Source organism: Salvelinus sp. IW2-2015, unplaced genomic scaffold, assembly GCF_002910315.2.
Source record: "Salvelinus sp. IW2-2015 unplaced genomic scaffold, ASM291031v2 Un_scaffold6350, whole genome shotgun sequence".
NCBI lineage: Eukaryota > Metazoa > Chordata > Actinopteri > Salmoniformes > Salmonidae > Salvelinus > Salvelinus sp. IW2-2015.
The window spans coordinates 5,793-14,355 of record NW_019947613.1 but is presented as its reverse complement, the minus strand read 5'-3'; the positions used below and the strand labels follow the sequence as shown (position 1 = coordinate 14,355).

Here is an 8,563-nt window from a genome sequence, read left to right as displayed (position 1 = left end):
GACCACCAGCTTTCATTTGTTCTCATGTTCTGAAGGAACTTAAACGGTCATCAGCTTTCTTACATTGGCACAATCTACTTGGCCACTATTACTTTCTTGTCTTCCCAACACTTTGTTTTGCATTATTTCTAGACCAAAATTGAACATGTTCTTCGATTATTTTATTTGAGGCTAAAGTTGATTTTAATCTGATGATTATTATGAGAAGTTTTACAAATAAGTGTCAACAGTCTTGTCTGTAATTGTCATTATACATGATACAATTAACAAAAATTAAATGGCCGAGTTAATCCGTATCCGGCTTTTTTGGCTCGGGGTTCTCACAACGATCGCGTATCATGTATTGAGTAAAATCATCATCGGGTCTGAGCGCTTCGGTACAGTTAAGGCTGCTACAATATCATTGAGTTACACAGCTACTTTAGCTGTACTTTAGCTACAGCTTTTAAATGTTATAAAAACAGCATTCAACATGAGGCAGACAGATCTTACATTCTCCAGTGTGTCAGCAGCTCCTTCTGGTTCATTTTCTCAGGACGTGCAGTGTGATCTTCAGAGCCCCCTCTCTGCACTGCTCTCCTGCTCTCACTTCAGCATCCACACTTCCTTATCCTGCTTCTGACTCTCAAAGCCTTCTGGGAGTTCTGACTAAGAATCCTCTTGAACATCTTCAGCTCGTTCTTCACAAAGTCATAAATTTTCTCTTCAAGCATCTGAATAAATCAAGTAAATAAGTTAAAGCAAGAGATAAATGCTTTCTCATTAACACATAATGAATGATTGACAGATCAACTTTACTTGAGGTAAACAAAAACAAATGTACATAACAGGACCACATACACTGAATATGGAGGCCAGGTCTGTTTGATGACTCTGGAAGACTGACCACTGAGAATTCTGACTCTGATCTCTCCTGTTGGTTTCTGTGGACAAAACATGAGATTACATCTCCTTATCCAGGAGTACACACCACGCACGACACAACACCAACACACACACACACACACACACACACACACACACACGGAGCGAGCGAGGTAATGTTGTGTGTGTTTAATATTGTTTTAGGACTATACAAATTTAAAAAAGGATTAGCCTATGGATTATGAAAACAACAAAAATAAATGGGAAAATGGGAGAGGAGAAATGACTAGAGACAGTGTTGTTTAACTCACTGACCATGACCCATGAGTTCTTCTTACCTTTGTTCAGTAGAAAAGTCTCCCTCTCTAAAGGATATAGGTAGATTCATAGACTGGTCACTCTTCATGGACACACAGCTGGGTACAGGGGAGGCTGGTCTCTCCTGCTTGATTGGACTTCAACACAACAGAGACAAACATTACATCTCTCATCTACTCTGAGCTCAGATGGGGAAACAGAAGAAGAGTTTCATTCCAAAACGCTATATATCCATTTTCAGAAATGTTGGTAAATTATCACTTTTCATAAATCTTTGTCAATTTGCTTTTATTATTTCAAGAAATTATCAAATACATTGCTGTGTTTTTTAACTATTTAATCATGGCATGGGGTTGTTCAATGACAGACATGTTTTTGATTATAATCTATTACTCGATGGTTTCCTTTCAGAGAGACAAATAATCTTTTTTTTTTGCTAAAAGCTATATATCTGCCTCCCTCTCAGAGAAAACAGTAGTACTGCTAGGTTTTAAACAGTCAAATGTAACAAATAAATACATTTTTAATAAAGAACTGTACAAAAGATACACTTGTGACATCAAATTAAAGAAAAATATATTTCAATACAGTAATATGATATCTGTATGTAAAACATTTACATTTTACATTTTAGTCATTTAGCAGATGTATTTATCCAGGGTCTGGTTTCCCAAAAGCATTTTAAGGCCAAGTTCATCATTAGAATCTTTGTAGAAGCATCGTTAAATCTCTGAGCTGTTTCAAAAAAACATTGTTATTAACGTTGCACTTGAAAACGCTCGTAATCTAACACCTGCCTCAGACCACTAGAACAGCTGAGTAATCTACCTCCTGCCTCAGACCACTAGAACAGCTGAGTAATCTAACACCTGCCTCAGACCACTAGAACAGCTGAGTAATCTAACACCTGCCTCAGACCACTAGAACAGCTGAGTAATCTACACACCTGCCTCAGACCACTAGAACAGCTGAGTAATCTAACACCTGCCTCAGACCACTAGAACAGCTGAGTAATCTAACACCTGCCTCAGACCACTAGAACAGCTGAGTAATCTACCACTGCCTCAGACCACTAGAACAGCTGAGTAATCTACCACCCTGCCTCAGACCACTAGAAACAGCTGAGTAATCTACACCTGCCTCAGACAACTAGAACAGCTGAGTAATCTAACACCTGCCTCAGACCACTAGAACAGCTGAGTATTCTAACACCTGCCTCAGACCACTAGAACAGCTGAGTAATCTAACACTGCCTCAGACCACTAGAACTGAGTAATCTAACACTGCCTCAGACAACTAGAACAGCTGAGTAATCTACCTGCCTCAGACCACTAGAACAGCTGAGTAATCTAACACCTGCTCAGAACTCAGCTTCTAGTGGTCTAACACCTGCCTCAGACCACTAGAACAGCTGAGTAATCTAACACCTGCCTCAGACACTAGAACAGCTGAGTAATCTAACACCTGCTCAGACCACTAGAACAGCTGAGTAATCTACCACCTGCCTCAGACACTAGAACAGCTGAGTAATCTACCACTATGCCTCAGACCACTAGAACAGCTGAGTATCTACACCTGCTTCACACCATAAGAACAGCTGAGTAATCTACCACCTGCCTCAGACCACTAGAACAGCTAAGTAATCTAACACCTGATAATTTCAGAACAAAGTTGACTACAAATACAAAGTTGCCAATGTCTTTGCAATTGATTCAAACAACGGATGTATACACACTTGCTTCAAATGAAAACTGAGGTGACTGCATTAAAATATGAACAGTAGGCTGTAGGCTTATTTAATCATATTGTTCAATATATTGAGTTATATTTTGCTACTTGTAGGCTACTGTCTGAAATATGTCTCAATATATTTCCTGATGTGTATCCTAACATGAACACAATGATGTGCCAAATCTGGGATTTAGTGCATTTTTATTGGGTAAGCATTAGAATAAGACCCCTCAATATTTGCAACCATAGGTGATAATAGAAGCTGATCTGTGGTCAGTATGTGAAATAATCCTATCAGTATTGATACGTGATCCACGAGATGTGATACCTTGTAGTGCTGCTGGTCCAGTTTCTACTGGTCTGACTGAGGATATGAACTCTGACCTGTTCACCGGACTTGCTACTTTGTCCTTAATCTGCTGTTTCAACCGTCTCTCTCTCTCTCCCTCTCTCCCTCTCTCTCTCTCTCTCTCTCTCTCTCTCTCTCTCCCTCTCTACCACACCCGCTGTCTCGACATTTACTCCTGAGCTGCTGACCTGTTGCAACCTCTATAACCACAGTGATTATTATTTGACCCTGCTGGTCATCTATGAACGTTTGAACATCTGGGCTTAATGGCCATGTACTCTCATAATCTACCCCCGCACAGCCAGAAGAGGACTGGTCACTCCTCAGAGCCTGGTTCCTCTCTAGGTGTCTTCCTAGTTTCCTGCCTTTCTAAGGAGTTTTTCCTAGCCACCGTGCTTCAACATTCAAAAACATTAGAAAATGCGCTGTTCAGCACGAGACGACCGTTAGAACCAATGACGTGCTTCTGCCAATCAGCTTCAAATCAAATCAAATGGTATTTCTCACATGCGCCAAATACAACAAGTGTACACTTTAGCGTGAAAAGCTTACTGACGAGCCCTTTCCCAACAATGCAGTTAAAAAGTTAGAACAATTATCTAATTAAAAAAAGGAAATAGTCACACAATATAATAACTATAAGGAGACTGACTATAAGGAGTAAAAGTGACTAGGCAATCAGGATAGGGATTATATCTCCTCATCCAGGGAGTACAAACCACACAACCACACACACACAACACACAACACACACACACACACACACACACACACACACACACACACACACACACACACACACACACACACACACACACCCACGCTCACACGGAGCGAGTTTTAGGACTATACAAATTTAAGAATTGATTAGCCTATGGGTTATGAAAACAACAAAAATAAACGGGAAAATTGGAGAGGAGAAATGACTAGAGACAGTGTTGTTTAACTCACTGACCATGACCCATGAGTTCTTCTTACCTTTGTTCAGAAGAAAGTCTCCCTCTCTAAAGTATATAGTTGTTCCATAGACCAGTCTTCATGGACACATAGTTGGTTACAGGGGAGCCTGATCTTTCCGCTTGATTGGGCTTCAACCAACAGAGACAAACATTACATCTCTCATCTACTCTGAGCTCAGATGGGAAACATAAGAGAGTTTTATTCCAAAAACACACATATCAAATCAACAATTGTTTGGTCACATACACATGGTTAGCAGTATGTAATGGTCACATACACATGGTTAGCAGATGTTAATGGTCAAGATACCATTGGTTTAGCAGATGTTAATGGTCACATACACATGGTTAGCGAGGTGTTAATGGTACAATAACATGGTTAGCAGGTTTAATGGTCAATACACATGGTAGCAGATGTTAATGGTCACATACACATGGTTAGCAGATGTTAATGGTCACATACCCATGGTTAGCAGATGTTAAGTGTCACATACACATGGTTAGCAATGTTAATGGTCATATACACATGGTTACAGGTGTTAATGGTCACATACACGTGTTAGCAGATGTTAATGGTCACATACACATGGTAGCAGATGTTATTGGTCATACACATGGTTAGCAGATGTTCATGGTCGATACCATGGTTAGCGAGATGCTTAATGGTCACATACCATGGTTAGCGATGTGTAATGGCAATACACATGGTAGCAGGTGTTAGTGCACATACACATGGTTAGCAGATGTTAATGGTCACATACACATGGTTAGCAAATTATTGTCTACATACAATGGTTAGCAGATGTTAATGTGCGTGTAGTGACTGCTTGTGCTTCTAGTTCGACCGTGCAGGAATATCTACAAGTAATAACATTTCACAACAACTACCTTAGACACAAGTGTAAGGGATAAAATAGAATATGTACATATAAATATATAACGAGAAAAGTAGGGTATGAAAACATTATATAAAGTGCATGTTTAAGAGTGCTAGTGATGTATTTCTTACATAATTTTTATTATTAAAGTGGCTAGAGATTTGATTCAGTATGTTGGCAGCACCACACTCAATGTTAGTGATGGCTGTTTAACAGTCTGATGGCCTTCAGATAGAAACTGTATTTTAGTCACGCCTTCCTGTGACATTGGGTGGTGTAGGTGTCCTGGAGGGGAGTAGTTTGACCCGTGTGATGCGTTGTGCAGACTCACTACCCTGGGAGAGCCTTACGGTTGTGGGCGGAGCAGTTGCGTACAGGCGGTGATACAGCGCACAGGATGCTCTCGATTGTGATACGGTAGAAGTTTGTGAGTTTTTTCGGTGTCAAGCCAATTTTTCAGCCCTGAGGTTGAAGAGCGCTGCTGCACCTTTCACACCGCTGTCTGTGTGGGTGACAATTCAGTTTGTCGTGATGTGTAACGAGGAACTGAAAAACCTTCAACCTTCTCACTACCATCAGTTCGATGTGGATAGGGGGCTTCTACCTTTGCGTGCCGTGAAGTATGATCTCTCTTGGTTTTGTTGACTGGATGGAGGTTTTGAGGTTATTTTCCTGACACCACACTCCGAGGGCCCTCACCTCCTCCCTGTAGGCCGCCTCGTCGTTGTTGGTAATCAAGCCTACCACTGTAGTGTCGTCCGCAAACTTGATGATTGAGTTGGAGGTGTGCATGGCCACGCAGTCGTGGGTGAACAGGGAGTACAGGAGAGGGCTGAGAACGCACCCTTGTGGGGCCCCAGTGTTGAGGATCAGTGGGGTGGAGATGTTGTTACCTACCCTCACCACCTGGGGGCGGCCCGTCAGGAAGTCCAGGACCCAGTTGCATAGGGCGGGGTCGAGACCCATGATCTCGAGCTTAATGACAAGTTTGGAGGGCACTGTGGTGTTGAATGCTGAGCTGTAGTCAATGAACAGCATTCTGACATAGGTATTCCTTCCAAACAGAAGGAACTAACAAAGTGTCACTAACAACAACCAAAACAAAACAGTTGGGGTTTTAGGAGGGGTTCTGAAAGACACTCATGGGGCCGTCCACTAGTGATGGGAAACCGAGGCTTTCTGAACCCTTTGGGTCTCCAAATTGTATGTTGTATGTTGATATATGTTGTGTTTTCGCTGTAAAACAATTTTTAAATCGGACACGATGGGTAGATTAACAAGATGTTTATCTTTCATTTGCTGTATTGGACTTGTTAATGTGTGAAAGTTAAATCTTTATTTTTTTTTAATTGAATTTCCCGCGCTGCCTTTTCAGCGGAATGTTGTGGGGTGGTTCCGGTAGCAGAATGTGTGTCCTAGAAATGTTAAAGACACGCTCTCCTCTCAGCCCTCAAATGATGTGGACACTTCTGATGACGTATCATGATGTATGATGAGTTGACACGTGCAGGGCAAAGRGCGAGGGAAGAATGAATTAATTTTAAATGGACTGCCCATGCCCGGAAATGTGTCACTCATTGGTCCCACGGTTGTGTTTTCATAGTGACCGTTCTGTCTGGGAAATGCATGTTACATCTTCAGCTGTTGTAGGAAAGATACTCTTAAGACACTTGTAACCCTAAATTCCATCGCTATCGGGAAACCGGGCCCCGAGTGACTTACAATACGGTTAAAAAGATTTCTTTAAAAAATGACAAAGTKGATTTGCCCTAACAAAAAATGCTAATGAATTATAATCCATATAATAATTCACATATCCTGTTGCTGCAGGATTATTTTTCCGCTGTGAGAAACTTGGTCAAATTAAGATATGGCATCTGTAAGTGCATTCATCTTAAGAYTGCTAAGTGAGACAACCACATATCACAATAAAATCAAATATACCAGCCCAGCCTGAATATACAGGATACAAATCATTCCAGCTAAACAATGGATATATAGCGTTTTGCAAAAAAACACATTTTCATACACATCTAAAATCTATTAATTAAAAACCTGAGATCAGTAATATTGAAGGTTCCCAGAAGCAATCATTTCTGATGAAAAAACAAATGTAAAAAAAAATTGGAAATAGTTTTGGAAATACATGTAATAATTCTTAAACAAAACTGTGCGCTCACCTCTTAGCTTTGGTGTCATGTCCCCCAGAGAGACTAATTTTAGAGGCAGGGCCCTCCTCTCTCTCCCCAGAGAGACTCATTTTAGAGGCAGGGCCCCCCTCCTCTCTCTCTCCAGAGAGACTCATTTTAGAGGCAGGGCCCCCCTCCTCTCTCTCCCCAGAGAGACGCATTTTAGAGGCAGGGCCCCCCTCCTGTCTCTCCCCAGAGAGACTCATTTTAGAGCACTGACCCCTAAACAGAGATCCAGCATGTTAGTTGTGGTTAACACAGTAATTCTTTAATGTCAATTGTTATTATTTATTAACGATCTCTTATGAAACATTTACTAACAGACATAGAAACAGTCAGGTGATTTAATGCATCACATGAACATGTAGTTGTGACATTTCATCTCCATGGTAACTGTCAGTAATAATAATAATAAGTCACTGTTTGTTAAGGTAGTTATAGACAGTACAGCAACAATAATAATAATAATAATAATAAGTCACTGTTTGTTAAGGTAGATATAGACAGTACAGCAACAATAACAATAATAATAATAATAAGTCACTGTTTGTTAAGGTAGATATAGACAGTACAGCAACAATAACAATAATAATAATAATAATAATACTAATAATAATAATAATAAGTCACTTAATAATTCACTGTTTGTTAAGTAGTTATAGACAGTACAGCAACAATAAATAATAATAATAATAATAAGTCACTGTTTGTTAAGGTAGATATAGACAGTACAGCAACAATAACAATAATTATAATAATAAATAATAAAGTCACTGTTTGTTAAGGTAGTTCTAGACAGTACAGCAAACAAAAAATAATCAATAATATAATAATAATAATAATAAGTCACTGTTTGTTAAGGTTAGATATAGACAGTACCAGCAAACAAATAATAATAATAATAATAAGTCACTGTTTGTTAAGTAGTATTAGACAGTACAGCAAACAATAATAATAATAATAATAATAATAAGTCACTGTTTGTTAGGTAGTTATAGACATGTACACCAACAATAATAATAATAATAATTAAGTCACTGTTTTAAGGTAATAGTTGAGACAGTACAGCAAACAATAATAAATAATAAGTCACTGTTTGTTTAAGGTAGTATAGACAGTACAACAACAATAATAATCATAATAATAATAAAATAATATAATAAAAGTCACTGTTTTTAAGGTAGTATAGACAGTACAACAACACAAGTCCATGTCTCACAATATTTGTATCTCACTTAACAGTAGAGCGTATTTAGTTGTCTTTCCAATCTGTTA

At 39.3% G+C, this 8,563-nt stretch overlaps 1 long non-coding RNA gene across 1 annotated transcript; it reads right to left on the bottom strand.

The window, feature by feature from the left end:
* Positions 1–875: 875 nt before the first annotated feature.
* Positions 876–7,563, bottom strand: LOC139026917 (uncharacterized). The gene is made up of 3 exons (XR_011478901.1): positions 7,280–7,563; positions 1,203–1,319; positions 876–923 (listed from the first exon to the last, which is right to left on the bottom strand). It is a non-coding gene; the product is annotated as an uncharacterized lncRNA (long non-coding RNA).
* Between the last annotated feature and the right edge of the window lie 1,000 nt (positions 7,564–8,563).